Source organism: Macaca mulatta, chromosome 1, assembly GCF_049350105.2.
Source record: "Macaca mulatta isolate MMU2019108-1 chromosome 1, T2T-MMU8v2.0, whole genome shotgun sequence".
Classification (NCBI taxonomy): Eukaryota; Metazoa; Chordata; class Mammalia; order Primates; family Cercopithecidae; genus Macaca; species Macaca mulatta.
The window spans coordinates 177,861,094-177,877,758 of NC_133406.1; the positions used below are offsets into that span (position 1 = coordinate 177,861,094).

Genomic DNA, 16,665 nt, shown 5'->3' on the forward strand with positions numbered 1-16,665 from the left:
ATTTTTAAAAAGTCACCAAGCTTGATCTTCTAGATCCAAAATTTTTAAATCAGAGAATGTACATGCAGGTATCTTCTTTCTAAGTCTGAAAGAAAGAAGGCCACAGGGAAGACTTTGGTTCAGACAGTTCCCATCACCAGCCATCCAGAATACTCTGGACAGTTCACAGCAAGTGTGAAAATCAAGATGCCTTAAACTGGATGGGGAAAAAATGAAGATAGTGCACAATTAGACATGTTAACATGGGGAAGTCTGTCTCTTAGATAATGACTCCTAAGTAAATACATAAGCAAGATAAGATGCTGTGACAAATCCGTGGAGGCAGAGAGTAGAAGGATGGTTACCAGAGGCTAGGAAGGGTAATGAGAGGGTTGGGGAGAGGTGGGAATGGTTAATGAGTACAAAAAAAAATAGAAAGAATGAATATGACCTAGTATTTGATAGCACAACGGGGGATTATAGTCAATAATAATTTAATTGAACATTTAAAAATAAAAGAGCATAACTGAATTGTCTGTAATACAAAGGATATATGCTTGAGGGAATGGATACCCCATTTTTCATGATGTAAGTATGACACATTTCATGCCTGTATCAAAACATCTCATGTACCCCATAAATATATATACCTACTAAGTACCCACAAAAATTAAAATTAAAAACTAAGAAAAGATGCTGTGATAGATACAGAAATTAATGAAATAAATATTCTAACCTCAAGGCACTTAGAGTGGAATAAATTGTTGAGTTGTTATTTCATATTTTTGGTCAAAATTCCTGCTATGTAGCTACACTATTTACTCAGAGCAACTTTACCTCCAAACTTGAAACAACTGAAATGCCTTTGGAACACATCCTTAACCATTCTATGAAAATACTTTCATTATCATTGTTAGAGTAGTTGAGAACAATAAAATTATTATCATAAGGTTAAACTAAACATGAGTTGTTGCTAGTTTAATAAATAATTCAGCACAGTTACTTTTCATATGACTAAAATTAAATTTCATTCTTCTGTAAAGACTGAAACCCACTTTATTTCTGTAAAAAAATTTAAATGGAGCCAGGCATGGTGGCTCACACCTGTAACCCCCACACTTTGGGAGGCTGAAGGGGAGAACTGCTGGAGCCAAGTAGTTTTCAAGACCAGCCTGGACAACGTAGTGAGTTTTTCTCCCTATAAAATTAAAAATTAGCCAGACATGGTAGCGTGCGCCTATAGTCCCAGCTACTGGGGAGGTTGGGGGATCACTTGAGCCAAGGAAGTTAGGGCTGCAGTAAGCAATGATTGTGCCACTGCACTCCAACCTGGACGACAGAACAAGATCCTGTCTCAAAAATAAATAAATAGCCTGGCGCAGTGGCTCCCGCCTGTAATCCCAGCACTTTGGGAGGCCGAGGTGGGCGGATCACGAGGTCCGGGGTTCGAGACCAGCCTGACCAACATGGTGAAACCCCATCTCTACTAAAAATACAAAAATTAGCCAGGCGTGGTGGTGCACACCTATAATCCCAGCTACTCAGGAGGCTGAGGCAGGAGAATCACTTGAACCTGTGAGGTGAAACTTGCAGTAAGCTGAGACAGTGCCACTGCACTCCAGCCTGGGCAACAGAGCGAGACTCTGTCTCCAAAAAAAAAAAAGAAATAGATATTAAAATGGCTGTTTCTAAAAATCTTAACTTTGGAGAAATCACAGATTATCTTAAAAGATGATCCCTTGAGCCATGTTGGAAAGTAATACAAATTGAGACACTTTATAAAGGATAACCAAAAATTCCTACTGAAGAAGAGAGTTGCCTTACCACATATTAAAACACACTATAAAACTACAGTAAAGTTTAGTACTATTTAAATTTATTTTTCTTATTAGCACAGGATGAAACTAAATAAAACATAATGGAGAGCACAAATATAAACCCAAGCATATTTAAGAATTTAGTACCAAAAAGGAAAAATACTTCACATGAGTGAGAAAAGATGGCTAATTTAATAAATAATGCTAAAATAATAAGCTAGACAGTTTTTAAAATAAAGCTAAATGACTACCTCAATAAATGATGAATTCTAGATGAATCAAATTTTTAAATACAAATGCAAACACGTAAGAATATGTACACATACTCCAAGGAAACATAGATTTAAATTATTTTTTAAATCTTGGGGTAGAAAAGGCCTTTCTGGCTGGGCATGGTGGGCTCATGCCTGTAATCCCCACACTTTGGGAGGCCAAAGCGGGTGGATCACCCGAGGTCAGGAGTTCAAGACTAACCTGGCCAACATGGTGAAACCTCGTCTCTACTAAAAATACAAAAAAAATTAGCCAGGCGTGGTGGCAAGCGCCTGTAATCTCAGCTACTTGGGAGACTGAGGCAGAAGAATTGCTTTAACCCAGGAGGTGGAGGTTGCAGTAAGCTGAGATTGTGCTACTTCACTCCAGCCTGGACAACAGAGCAAGATTCCATCTCAAAAAAAAAGAAAAGGTTTTTCTAAGTATGGTATACAAAACCAGAAATCAGACAGGAAAATGTAATTAAATAAAAATGAAAACTTTGTAAAGAAAGAAGAAAAACAGCATGAGGTTCAGTTACAATCCAACAATAAGGAAAAAAGTTCAATACCAATTACATATATAAAAAGTTAATGTCCTTAATATACAAAAAGGTCTTATAAATCAATAAGGAAAAACCTAAACAGAAAAAAGGCAATTGGAAAAAGAAAAAGGCCATAAACATACGAAATATTTTCAAACTTACTATACCTAAGAAATGTACATTAAATGAATTTTTTTCATCATCACAAGAGATAAAACTGCCAATCCTGAAGAAACAAGCATAATTAACAATAACATAACTATTTCTCCAATTATTAACTCATAAATAATAACATAATTATTTCTCAAATTATTAACTCTTTGATGGCAAAGAATAGCACAGTCAGCACACAACAGACACAAAATCATCTGCTGATGACTAACTTATGGCATATATGTATTACAATGATATAGATCTATATTTATCACCATAAAAACATATCGAGGGCATAGAGTGAGGAAAAAAAGGGAACAGTATGAATATAACTTATGCATGATACATACATATTCTATATGTATATACATATGCCCACACATGTACATATATACATTAAAAAAAGTCTAGAAGTTCATAATGTTTCTTTTTTTTTCTTTTTCCCCGAGACAGTCTTGCTCTGTTGCCTAGGCCAGAGTGAAATGGTGCGATCTCAGCTCACTGCAACCTCCACCTTCCAGGTTCAAGCAATTCTCCTGCATCAACCTCCAGAGTACCTGGGATTACAGGCATGCACCACCATGCCCAGCTAATTTTTGTATTTTTAAGTAGGGACAAGGTTTCACCACGTTGGCCAGGCTGGTCACGAACTCCTGACCTCAGGTGATTCGCCCACCTTGGCCTCCCAAACTGCTGGGATTACAGGCATGAGCCACCGCACCCAGCCCATAATGTTGGCGTCTAAGAAATGAACCTCTACTTCGACTTTCCTCTTTGCATTTCTCTTTATTATTTAAATTGTTCACACTGAGCCTCTTTTAAAAAATACCAAAATTATTCAAAAGTAAACTGCTCAAATAAAAAACTGAATACACTAAATTACAAATGTAACCAGGTTATATTAAATTCTAACAATACAACTGAAACTGCTAGACTAAAAAATTGACAGAGAAGATATCCTATTACGAAATTCCTAAACAGCTGGAAAGTTAAAATGCTGAGACATTTTTTTTCTCCTTTTTAAAATAAAGAACCTTATTCTTGTGATTCTTAAAGACATCAGATTCAGCTATTTAGTCATGTGAAAATTTAACTTCCTCAATTTAATTTCCCATGGCAACTCTAGCTAAATAAAATAACTCGGAGGATTATTCCTTGTTAATTCATAATTTTTGTTTCTCCTTAAAATAAATGGGGTAACATCTGGAAAGAGAAAAAGTAATAAATTAACGCTTTGTTCTATTAAAATATTTTATTTATATTTGCGTCAGATAAGCCAAGGAAAGCAAGACAAACAGTACTTTTAGTTTAACTGTAAATGAGAAAAAAACAAAAACAAAAAAATAACCACACAAATGAGGAAACCACTTCCCCGGTTTTGTAAAAAAAAAAAAAAAATTTAAATGCATTTGTCTACAAAGCATAAAGAAAAGTAATAATTTAGCCATTACCCAGTATATTTCAATCCCTGTAGCAGTTAAAATACCTGCTTTCACTGCCCCAGTGATTAACTGATAGCCAAAATTCTTGTTTATTCTATGTGGTGTCATTAGATTCTCAGTCTGGAAAAGCATCGAAATAATATACTTCACAATTTCCAAACTATTTTTAGAAGGTGCTTATGAATTATTTCTTTAAAAACTATGAGAAATCATTAAATATTCTCTTTTTTTTTTTTAAGTAAAAAGGGGTCTCCCTCTGTTGCCTAGGCTGGACTGTGCAGTGGTGCAATCATAGTTCACTGCAGACTTAAACTCCTGCATTCAAGCAATCCTCCTGACTCAGCCTCCCAAGTAGCTGGGACTACAGGCACCCATCACCATCCCTGGCTTAGAGAAATTACTAAATCTTTTTTCAAGCAGATGTTCTTTACTAACACATACTACAGCAACCTTATCATCTGCCATCTTCATATTTCTGTGCATTGTTAACATCCTAACAAATCCATTTTAACTAGATGATAATAGTATTAAAGAGAAAACTTTATTTTATCATATCTCAGTAAACGAAGATAAAGCTAACAGATGAGGTTTATTCCTAACTTTACTGTTAATGATACAAAAAGCACAGTGAAGACTAAGCAGAATTCTTTTGGAGAGCAGAGCTACATTTGATATGAAAATTATCGATTGAGACCCAGATGTCATTTTTAGAGTCACTTTTCTAACCAATAACCATGCATTAAGATAGTCAAAAAATTGTAAACTGATAACTGTAAAGAGTACTCAAATCAATGTACAAGAAGGGCAGGTGAAGGTAATCAGCCTCTCCCATCTAGCAATAAGTAGACTACTTTATCCACTGAGGATTCAAGGCCAAGTAAATGCTCCTGGCAGAACTTTAGGGACAAAGTCTATGGAATACATCTCAGTCATATGGTGCAATGGGTAAAAATACTGCAGACCTTTGGAATTTGTGAATGCTTGGGCATCTTCCTCAAATAGTATTCTGCTGTTAAATGAAATATAGATATTGATTTAGAATTTTTTATGTGCTTTTAGCTGTATCATCAAATAAAATGAACCGTGAAGTCTACTCTTTTATCTATTGTATGTAACCTTTTCTAACTGCTTGCATTTTTAGTAACAAATATCAATCCCTTATCTGATCTTGAAGGTCTCTAATACAATGGGCTACCATCTTTGCTCTCATTTCTTCTCTCCCTCTTCTTTGTTTACAGAAACATCAATTATTGTGTCCATTTCTATTCCTTCTCTTCACCTATACCTGCCAATCTTCTATCTTCATGCACTGAACTTGTACTCTATAAATGGTCAGTTTGTAAATTCTTTTCCTTATCTTTTAAAAAAGTGGCAAATATGAAGGGGAGAGCGATAGTAATAATATTTATGTGCAATGTCCCCTTTCAGAGCTAAGGGGTAGGCAAGGTACACAGCAGTAAGAGATAATGACAAAAAGACTGAAAAAAGGAACAATAAAGGCAGGACATGCAAGTTCAGAAAATGGTTTTGAAAAGAATAAAGGGCTGATAGCAGAGAGACTAATAAGATAGTTTTGCCTCAAGAAAAATCTTATAGACATTCTTAGGACTCCTCAGGATCACATCCTCCAATAAAAAACACTGAATCAATGCCCCGCTACTTTATAATGACAACTTAAATAAAATACCAATGCATTCTTCTCTTAAATCTAATGAGTAAAATATACATGAAAGAAACTAAGTATTAAGCAGACACACATTTATGGTCACACATGACTTCTACCAAGTTCCTCACACCTGGCTTGTGGCAAAAACCTCCACTTGTGCGGCACTGCATATTGCATGTTCACAGACTGTGCAAAGTCATCATCATAACCAACTTAAATAAGATGTAAGGTGTTTAAATGACCTCAATCATGTACTTGAAGACCAAAATAAGAATTATTAATACATCTAGGCTATTTTTAAGATAGCCTTAAGCCTTGATCTTATCTCTAAGAAGAACATAATATTTACCACACAGTTGTTTGATAAATACATTTTAATTATGTCAGGTTCTTGGTAACCTCTGATAAGTCAAAGGTAACTACGAATACTTGGAGCCTCCATACTTCAAAACCCAACTTTCCAAGCTCTTAATATTAACTCATGGTGTTAACCTCTTATACAGAGATAGTAGTCTTTATATAAGAGGTAACACCATGAGTTAATATAGAGACTTATATCGAGTCTTATACAGAGACTTACAGAGTCTTATATTGAGACTGCTATCTTTATATAAAAGGTAAAGAGGCAAATCATTTAATCAACAAAGTGTAATTAACCCCTACAAGAAATGAAGGATATAAGAATCTCAGAACTGAAAGAGAATTTACAAAGCATCTAATAACTAATACTTTTTTTGTTTTTTGGTGTTTTGTGTGTGTGTTGGTTTTTGGGGGGTTTTTTTGTTTTTTTGTTTTGTTTTGTTTGTTTGCTTTTTGAGACAAGCTCTCACTCTGTTGCCTAGACTGGATTGCAGTGCCAAATGCCCCGACCTCTCAGGCTCAAGTAATCCTCCCACCTCAGTTCCCTAGTAGCTGGGACTACAGGCAGGCACCACCACACCTGGCTACTTTTTTCTACTCTTTGTAGAGATGGGGTTTTGCCATGTGGCCCAGGCTGATCTCAAACTCCTGACCTCAAACGATCCGCCCGCCTCGGCCTCCCAAAGTTCTAGGACTATAGGCATGAGTCACTGCGCCTGGCACTAGTAAGTATTAATATTAACAGTAGTTGTGGACCATCGTCTCACACAACACAAGCTATCACTAATCTTTCCTAATCAATAGTACTTGGGTGGAGAGGAGTAGTGAAAGAAAACCTGTAAATTTAAAAGAATACAAAAAATCACAGCCGGGCGCAGTGGCTCACGCCTGTAATCCCAGCACTTTGGGAGTCCAAGGCGGGTGAATCACGAGGTCAGGAGATCGAGACCATCCTGGCTAACACAGTGAAACCCCATCTACTAAAAACACAAAAAATTAGCTGGGTGTGGTGGCGGGCGCCTGTAGTCCCAGCTACTCAGGAGGTTAAGGCAGGAGAATGGCATAAACCCAGGAGGTGGAGCTTGCAGTGAGCCGAGATCACGACACTGCACTCCAGCCTGGGTGACAGAGCGAGACTCCATTTCAAAAAAAAAAAAAAAATCACTACCATCCTGAGAGCTGTGATCTGCTCTCTGGTTCAGACTCACTAATAACCAGCTACTAATTGGGTTCAACCACCTGTACAGTAACAAGATCTCCTTTACAACAACATCCTTGCCAACTGCAGTCTCTCAGCCTCTGACTGAACACTTGCTTCTAGAAAAGGGATGTCAGCACTGAATGAATATTGTACTAAACTCAAAATATGCTATAAATGTAAAAGCCTGATAATGTTTTAAACTGTGTATTTTCCTATCCGTTCTAGAGCATCCATAACTGTCTTAGAGTATCCATAGTAACTACATGATACCTGCTAATTTTAAACAACTAGATTTGCTACAATGATATTATGTGGAACCAAGTTTCTGTCTATACATTATTTTCACTAACTGGTCCTGGTTGTAACCTCTGAAACTAATCCTTCCATTGGAGAGCCCATCTGATGTTTCAAGACATACCTCCTAACCTCCCTAGCCCCCAGTCTTCTCTTTTCTACATTAAATGTCCCAATTCCTTCAACTGATCAAAAGACTGTCTATGAGTGGTAATGAGAACCTCAATCAGGGTACTGGTGAGAGGATTAGAAATGAGTAGATAAGGCAGGGCATGGTGGCTCATGCCTGTAATCCCAGCACTTTGGGAGGTTGAGGCAGGTGGATCACGAGGTCAAGAGTTCAAGACCAGCCTGGCCAAGATGGTGAAACCCCACCTCTAATAAAAATACAAAAATCAGCCAGACGTGGTGGCAGGTGCCTATAATCCCAGCTACTCAGGAGGCTGAGGCAGAGAACTGCTTGAACCCTGGAGGCAGAGGTTGCAGTGAGCCGAGATTGTGCCACTGTACGACAGCCTGGGCGACAGAGCGAGACTCTATCTTAAAAAAAAAAAATAGATAAAAGTAACAAGTTGACACGGTAGACCTAGCAACATCACACAAATATATGGATGTGTATATGCCCACATACAAGAGAGGAGACTAAAGTGACTATGAGATTTCAGGTCTAATGTCTAGGAGGATAATGGTTCCATTAACTGAAACAGAACCCAAGTAGAGAAGACTAAGGTGAAGATAGGAAATTCAGTTTGAGATACAGTGATTTTGAGGTATGTAATAAGTAAATATGAATTTTATCATGGTGCCTTTAAGAGGTGACTGGATAATGGGGGTTCTGCCCTCATAAATAAGTTAATTCACTCATGGATTAACGGATTAACAGGTTATCAGAGGAGTGGGACTGGTGGCTTTATAAGAAGAGAAAGTGAGACTTGAGCTAGTGTGTTTAGCTCCTTCACCATGTGATGCTCTGCACCACCTCAGGATTCTGCAGAGTCCCCACCAGCAAGAAGGTCCTCACAAGATGCAGCTCCTCAACCCTGGACTTTTCAGCTTTCATAACTATAAGGAATAAATTCCTTTTTTATATAAATTACCCAGTTTCGGTTATTCTGTTATAAGCAACAAAAGACAGACTATGACAATAGATAAGACCATTTCCAAGGCCCATTATATTAGTTACTCTTGCCAAGAAAAAGATGCATTCATATTACTGAAGGTAGTACTACATGTAATGTAAACACAAAATATCACGTTTATTCATCAAGTATTTATGTGGTTACTTCTACAAGGCACTGAGGGAGATACAAGGGGCCATGAAACCTAGCTCCTGCCCTCCTTAATCTTCCATTCTAATAAGCAAGATGGTTATAACTAACCATAAGGCTGAATGTGGTTATATCTCACAATAGAGATATAAAGTATCAACTATTAAGAGACGTATTTTCCTCCTTTCCAATGAGAATATTCACACATGAATAATATCACAGGGTAAAATACAACAAGCATTCTTCAAATACAAAGAAGAAGGACTTAAAGAAAAACATAAATCTTTCCATTCTGGTTATAAATACAGGAAAACATTAGACCTACTACTTGGGAATTAAAGTACCCCTAACAATTATGTCTATTGTTAAAGATTAATGCTTGAATTGTATCAGCAGTTAAAAGAAGAGCATTGTTTAAAATGTTCACAAACACAATTGTTTTGGCTTACAAATGGAATCACTCGATGTCACTTTTCTTGCATTCCTAATTTTAAATAATATTACAACTGAAAAAATAGAGCTACAAGTTTAGAGCCTTACAAGTCTTCAAACTGAATATTCTCCAGCTGATATAAATGTTCCAGAGTTCCCTATAACTATATATTATGATAAAGTTTTAAATTATGTCACTTTAGTAGTTTTACAGATAAGTGATTTTACAAAGAGTCTGTTAAAAAGTAATTTAGTAGGAACCTAACTATATTTTACATTCATAACATAATCACACAGAAAAAATAATTCAAATAACTTTGAACACCTATTTTGACTATATATACTTTTAGTGGGATATATTCTAAGAACATAAAATGGCAAAAAAAAAAAAAATCTTTACTTGGTAAATCTGCTGCTGGAAGCAGTATCAGTCAGTCTAGTAATTCCAAAACTATTTTATGTGTGTTGTAGGATAGGTCAGATGAGTAAAAATAGTGATATAATTGAGAATCAGAATTCTCTCTTTGGGAAAACAGAGATATAAACAGGAATTGGAAGGAAGTGATGAGAACTCTGCAGTGTTGAATTTGAATTGAAGGTATCCTATGAACTCATGATTTCTTAAAAAATGTATATGTTGGCCTGGTGCAGTGGCTCATGCCTTTAATACCAGCACTTTGGGAAGCTGAGGCGGGCGGAGTATCGGAGGTCGGGAGTTCGAGACCAGCCCTGACCAACATGGAGAAACCCTGTCTCTACTAAAAATACAAAATTAGCTGGGTGTGGTGGTGCATATCTGTGATCCCAGCTACTCGGGAGGCTGAGGCAGGAGAATCACTTGAACCCGGAGGCAGAGGGTGCGGTGAGCCCAGATCCGCCTTTGCATTCCAGCCTGGGCAACAAGTGCAAGACTATCTCAAAAAGAAAAAAAATGTGTATATGTGTATCCATTTAAAGGGTCTAGAACCAATGACACCCCAGTAGCAAAGAGCATATTAAATACCCAGATCTTGTTTTTTCTTTTTTTTCTTTTTTTTTCTTTTTTTTTTTTTTTGAGACGGAGTCTCACTCTGTCTCCTAGGCTGGAGTGCAGTGGTGCGAACTCGGCTCACTACATGCTCTGCCTCCCGGGTTCCCGCCATTCTCCTGCCTCAGCCTCCCGAGTGGCTGGGACTACAGGCACCTGCCATCACGCCCGGCTAATTTTTTTTGTATTTTTTAACAGAGATGGGGTTTCACCGTGTTAGCCAGGATGGTCTCGATCTCCTGACCTCATGATTCGCCCGCCTTGGCCTCCCAAAGTGCTGGGATTACAGGCGTGAGCCACCACGCCCGGCCCAGATCTTGGTTTCTAAGTATCATTTTCCACTAAAATAAACCAGGATTCTGTGGTAAAATGGCTTATTCCACGTATTGAGCAGCAAATTTACAAGGTGAGGCTGGAACATCTCATTGTGCAAATTTGAGTAAGAAAGTGCTCAAACACCAATGTGGACATATCCAAAGGTCATGGGAACTAGCTTGAAGGATCTACTACTGACCAGATTTGAGATAATTTAATCATCGAAAGGAATGATGGTAGCAAATTATAGCACACTGCATAGCTTTTGAAAGAAAGGATCCTTGGGTACATAGTTATACTAAAATAAAAGAGAAGAGAAAGCTCTTATTTAGAGAAGAGAACCAGGACATGTATGTAGGAATGACAGAAGTGGGAAATCACTATTTGGCAACCACCAATGCTTTTATCAATGACCACTAAAATCACTGGATAGGAAAACAAAACCTGCAAAACAGAATATCCACATGACCTCAATTTATCACCCCTACAGATTATTAAATACAAAAGGGAAAATGTACTTTCAGAATATAAAACTCTGGCTAAACTAAGTGATCAAACTTAATCACCAATCATGGAATAAACCATCATTATGTTTATCGTAATATGATTAAATGGAAAGTTCAAAATATCACCCATGTAATAGTAAAAAACAAACAAACAAAAAAACCCACAACTCTTCAATCTGAAACTAATTGTGAGGAAAAAATCAGATAAATCAATTTTGTGATGCATTCTACCTGAAGACAAAAAAAGAAAGAAAAGGTAAAGATTGTTCTAGATAAAACAGACATACAAGTACTAAATACAATTAATATCTTTAATTGGATTCAGTATTTTTGTAATGCTACAATGACATTACTGGGATATTTGGAAAAATCTAACTGTTGAATATGGACTGTACATTAGACAATATTATCATATCAAGGTTAAATTATTTGGATATGCTGATGGCATTATAGTTACGTAAAATAATGTGCTAGTTCTTAGGAGATGCATGATGAATTATTTGGGAGTAAAGTGTGATGTTTCCACCTTACTTTCAAATAGTTCAGGAAGAAAAAGTGTGCGTGTGTGTGTGTGTGTGTGTATTTATAGAGAGAGAAAGAGCACTTGTCTAACAGCAAGGAATGAGAGTAAAAGAGGCACAATGTTAACAATCTAGGTAAAAGGATATACAGGTATTTGTCATGCTACCATTTCAATGTTTTTATAGGTTTGAAAGCAAAAAGAAAAAAATAAGGGAAAAAGGTAGAAGTTAGGTTGATTTTAGAGCAGCTGATCAGACTTCATAAAGCCTAACTACTCTTCACCCTATTCATAAGAGCTAAAAGTGAGTTCAAACTTCGAAAAGGTTTGGCTAAAAATAAAAGTAATAATCCTAACAAACAATAAGTAATCACAAACTAATCGCCCTAAGTTTCCCATCACAGCTGTAAACTACACATAATCTCAGAATTCTGTGAAAGATTAGTTATGTGCTGGTTTATCTGGGACAATAGTGAATAAACAAAACTATTTTGTATATTTTCTCCAAATCTAAATACCAAATAATTTTTTTTTCTCGAATTGAGTTTTATTAGTTACAAGGTATCCTAAAATTAAAATGGTGTCACAGGAGTCAAGATGATCTTGGACCCAGTATCACTATAATAATAATGATAATAAACACTTAAAATCTGTACCAAGTATTTTATTAACTTTTGTACACATATCATCTCATTTAATTCTCACAACAATTCTATGAGGCTGGCACTATTATTATCCTCATCTTATAAATTAAAAAAAAAAAGGGCTTAGAAAAGCTGTATAACTTCTTCAACTTCTCATACTGCTAGTATATAGCAAATAGAGACTGTGAATCCAGGCAGTCTGACACCAAAGTCTCTTTGCTGTATACACTCTATCACTTTACTAAGAAATGTACAATTTAAACAATAAACTATAAATCACTACTGTTTGGGTTCAATATCTATCAAAAATTACATGAATGAAGCATTTCAGAGAAAAATCAAAAGAATGTATTTTTTCCCTAGTGCATTTATATTTATATATGTACCAAATGAATGAAGTTAGAATTTAACCAGATGCCAGTTTACTGCCAAATCTCAAGTGAAAATAAAGATGACATGTAACTGCATTATTCAGTTACTTATTCATATATATGGTTTAATATGTTACAGATAGATTCAAAACAGAGACCAATGTATTTCCAGATGCTTTCATGTAGAACTCCACCCCTGCTCAATCAAGAAAAAATGATACCAAAAAAAAATTATTTTAGGCATAGCATTACGCAAATATACAAAACTGAAACAATGACAAAAGGGTAAAAAGTAACTAAGAAATTAACCTTAAACACTGCTACCACAATAAAAAATACTAATAAACAAAGCATGTTTCCCAGATCTGGTCCTCTTTCAACGTTCTCTACCTCAGTGAATGGTGCAACAATCCTTCCAGTTATATAAGCCAAAAACCTAAGATTAGCCAATATCTTCCTCTACCTCACCTTCCATATCTAATCCATCACCCAGTTCCACCTCCTGAACACCTCTGGAATCCATCCACTTCTCTCCCTCTTACCACCACCACCTTGTCCAAAATATCATCTCTCAACTGGGCTACTCCAACAATCTTCTAACTGGCCTCTCCCCAACCCCACTCTTATCCCCTCTGTAATCAGTTCTTCCTCTGTGTAACATCGAGTCCTTTTTTAACAGCATTTACTACAGTTGTAACTTTAAATTTCTTTGACTATTTATGTCTGCCTCCTCTGTTAGACAGTAAATTCTATGGGTGTAAAGACCGTATTTACTCACTACTATACCACTGTGGCCTAGAAGAGTATCTAGTTAATAAATAAATGCTAAATGATTGAATGCATGTCAAAGATTACAATTTTATTTATAGTCCAAAAAAATTAAAAAGTGCTTTATAAGGCTCACCAATTATTCTATATCATGGATTTTTACTTTTTTTTTTTTTTTTGAGACAGGGTCCTAATTTCTACCTACCAATCCCTAAGCACTATTTAAATTCCAGATTAGATCTCATTTTCATGAAACATTCCCTAGTTATCTCTCTTCTCATTTTTAACATACTGAAACACTCCCATAAAATCTAATACATATTGACTATATTTTCTGCTTCCTGAAGGCAAAGTTTACATCTCATACATTCTGCCAGAGTATAAGCTCCCTAAGCGCAGGGACTTTTCTTGTTCACTGCTATATTCCGAGCACCTTGAAGAGTGTCTGATATGTAATAGCTGCTCAGTAAGCATGTGTTGATTTAATTCTCTTTATATATTCCAGGATAGAGCACAAATCCTTGCAGCTGTTGTAGTGGGAAGAGTAGAAAGGAACTGAAGTAAATTCCTTAAATTCTTCAAGCTTCAGTTTTTTCATCTGTTAAATGTAAATAATAATAGCTTACTTAGTTGGAATAACTGAGCTAATGCTTTAAAAGCATCTATGCAGAGCTGAGGACAAGAGGATACTCTTACTAATAAATGTTTTGGTGATTTTGTGACAATAGTTAAATAGTAAGTAGTCACTAAATGCCTATTAAATGAATAAAATCTCAGGAGAAATATTAAGAGACTGAGTAATGGCTAGCTTATCATTTTTTTCAATAAAAAATTATATGAGTAAATTTATCCTGAAATATATTTCGCCCCAAATCTTAAGCATGACTGAAACCATTTCAGCATTTTGTGCATTAATTAGGAATAATCCTAATTTAACATTGTACCAATATTAATATTTACATTTTAATGACATGTATAGATCATTTTGATAGCTTAAAAAAGAATGATAATCTTAGTATAAGAACCTCTTTAGTGCAATAATTGGAATAGAAAACAAGCTGCAAACTCATTTCAGTTACGTGGCTCCCCAGAAAGTCAGAAAATTTCTGCCTTTTTATAAAACATTAGTGAACAGAATACGATGCTGTTCACCAGAACTATCAAAATGCCTAGAAATAATTCATAACCAATCACCATAAATGCATTTTTCCACATACTTGAATCCTATTTTAAAGAAAAAGAGCATTAATTAAATTGCTTTTAATGACTTTTTGCTAAATTACACAATTCCTTAGATTGGCCACTTTTTGACATGCGGTTCTAAAATTTTATAGCGAATGAACTGATAATTCAATATAGCCTCAGATTATTGGACTAACTAGAAACTCTCCGCTGTTCAAAGAAGAGCTTTATCAATTTGAAACTCAGAAAATACATAGACTTTACCTTTCAAAGCCTTTCCAATCCGTCTGGGTACTTTCAATGGTTCATAATCTAATTACAAGTCACAAGCAAGCAAGAAAGATCATTCCCTTGTCTCTTTCTGCCATCAACTGACACAAAATCATTGCCAAAAACCCACTGAGGACATATGGTCCAAGCAGGAAAATGTAAGAAAACTCCTAAGTAATTTGGATATAAAAAGATGTAAGACGAAGTATTCTTCTCCAACTATAGGGCAGCAGTGAGCCCCATGTGGGTAAATAACCAATACAAAACGAAAAGGTAAGCCAAAGAAATCATAAGATATATAAACTCAATAAGCAGTGATGCTGAGTTGACCGCTGAAGGTTCTCACATATGAACATAGTCATCATATGTAAGAATTTATTCTACACCTCCAACCTCAAAAGCCCTTAGATGCGGGTAGGGTTGGGAGAGTTCACGGTGAGCGGGAACCAAATAAAGTGAATGAACGTTAATATTTAGATGGAAAGGCATTAATATATGCAAGGTAGTGTGTTATGGCTTGAAGCAGTAACAAACACCAAAAAGGGAGAAAGAGGCTAGGAATGAGAACAGAGAGATAGTGGGGATCCAGTTATTATTATTTCCCTTTTTTTATTTTTTAAACGAGGAGAAACAGGGCCGACAGAGCACTGGCATGAGGAGGGATCAAATGGATGCGATAGATCAGGGGAAAGGGTCTTGCCTGCAACATCTAAGAAAACCACAAGGAAAGGAGGAACAGCTGCCCACAGTTAGGCTCACGGTTTATCTCTGGAACCCAGGACAGAGCGAGGAAGAGTCAGAAGACAAATGACACTACAAAGGAGAGACAAGGGAGGCGCCAAAACCCTCAGAGAACCCAGATGGCTGGCCACAGGGTCTTCACTGAAGGCGGACTCCCCCAAGAAACCCGGTCATTCGGCGACCAGAGACACTAAGTCCCAAATTTCTCGACTCCTCTAGCCTCAAGCCGATCCCTCACCGAAATAGAAGGACTGGAGAACTGTAAAAATGTGCAGGAGCCACCAACCCGGGAAACGTTCCAGCTCTAGCAGCAGCCGCCACAAAAGTAGCCCGCACACACGCACACGTTCCGACCTCAGCGCCGCAGCTACAGGTACTTTTAGCACCCCGGCCACCGTAGTAAGAGGAACCGCCTCCGCGTCAAATCCATCAGATCAGCCACTTCCGGGATACAAAAGCCTTGTGATTGGCAGTAGCGATAGCAGCGGCGTAGAGGCCTCTGCTATGCTTACTTTATCCATCTCTTTTTCCCACCTGTTCGCCACCCCAAGCCGCTAATCCACCACCAGTGCAGCTAAGCGAAGAACCAGGAGAAAGTATCCATCTGTGAGCATTGTCACTCTGATAGACAAACCACACTACTGCTGCCATAAATTCCTGTTGAGCACTTGGACTTCAACTACCAGCAGGCCATGCAGCATCACGCCCTTGCCTCTGGCGCAGGAACTGCAAGATCCAGCATGCATTGCGGCCCTCCTTCCTCGCACTCAGGACCAAGATAAGAGCCTAACCAAGCCTCACTTTGATTGAAAAAAAAAAAAAAAAAAAAAAAGCCGGGATGCCTTCTTATCCTGTTGTGAAGGAACTCGAAACCAACCCATAATTAGGACTGTAGGTTACTTATAAAACATCA

At 37.0% G+C, this 16,665-nt stretch overlaps 1 protein-coding gene across 18 annotated transcripts in view; it reads right to left on the bottom strand.

The window, feature by feature from the left end:
- Window positions 1-16,440, bottom strand: part of ATG4C (autophagy related 4C cysteine peptidase) — an 82,425-nt gene extending 65,985 nt beyond the window's left edge. For 8 of the 18 annotated variants that reach the window (XM_077937416.1, XM_077937750.1, XM_028828585.2 and 5 more), the window contains exon 1: window positions 15,991-16,127. The gene's annotated coding sequence lies outside the window, so the exon portion shown is untranslated. Of the gene's footprint in view, window positions 1-15,005; window positions 16,128-16,286 lie in introns of those variants that run through there. The other 10 variants (XM_077937379.1, XM_077937857.1, XM_028828619.2 and 7 more) reach the window with 4 other exon arrangements.
- Between the last annotated feature and the right edge of the window lie 225 nt (window positions 16,441-16,665).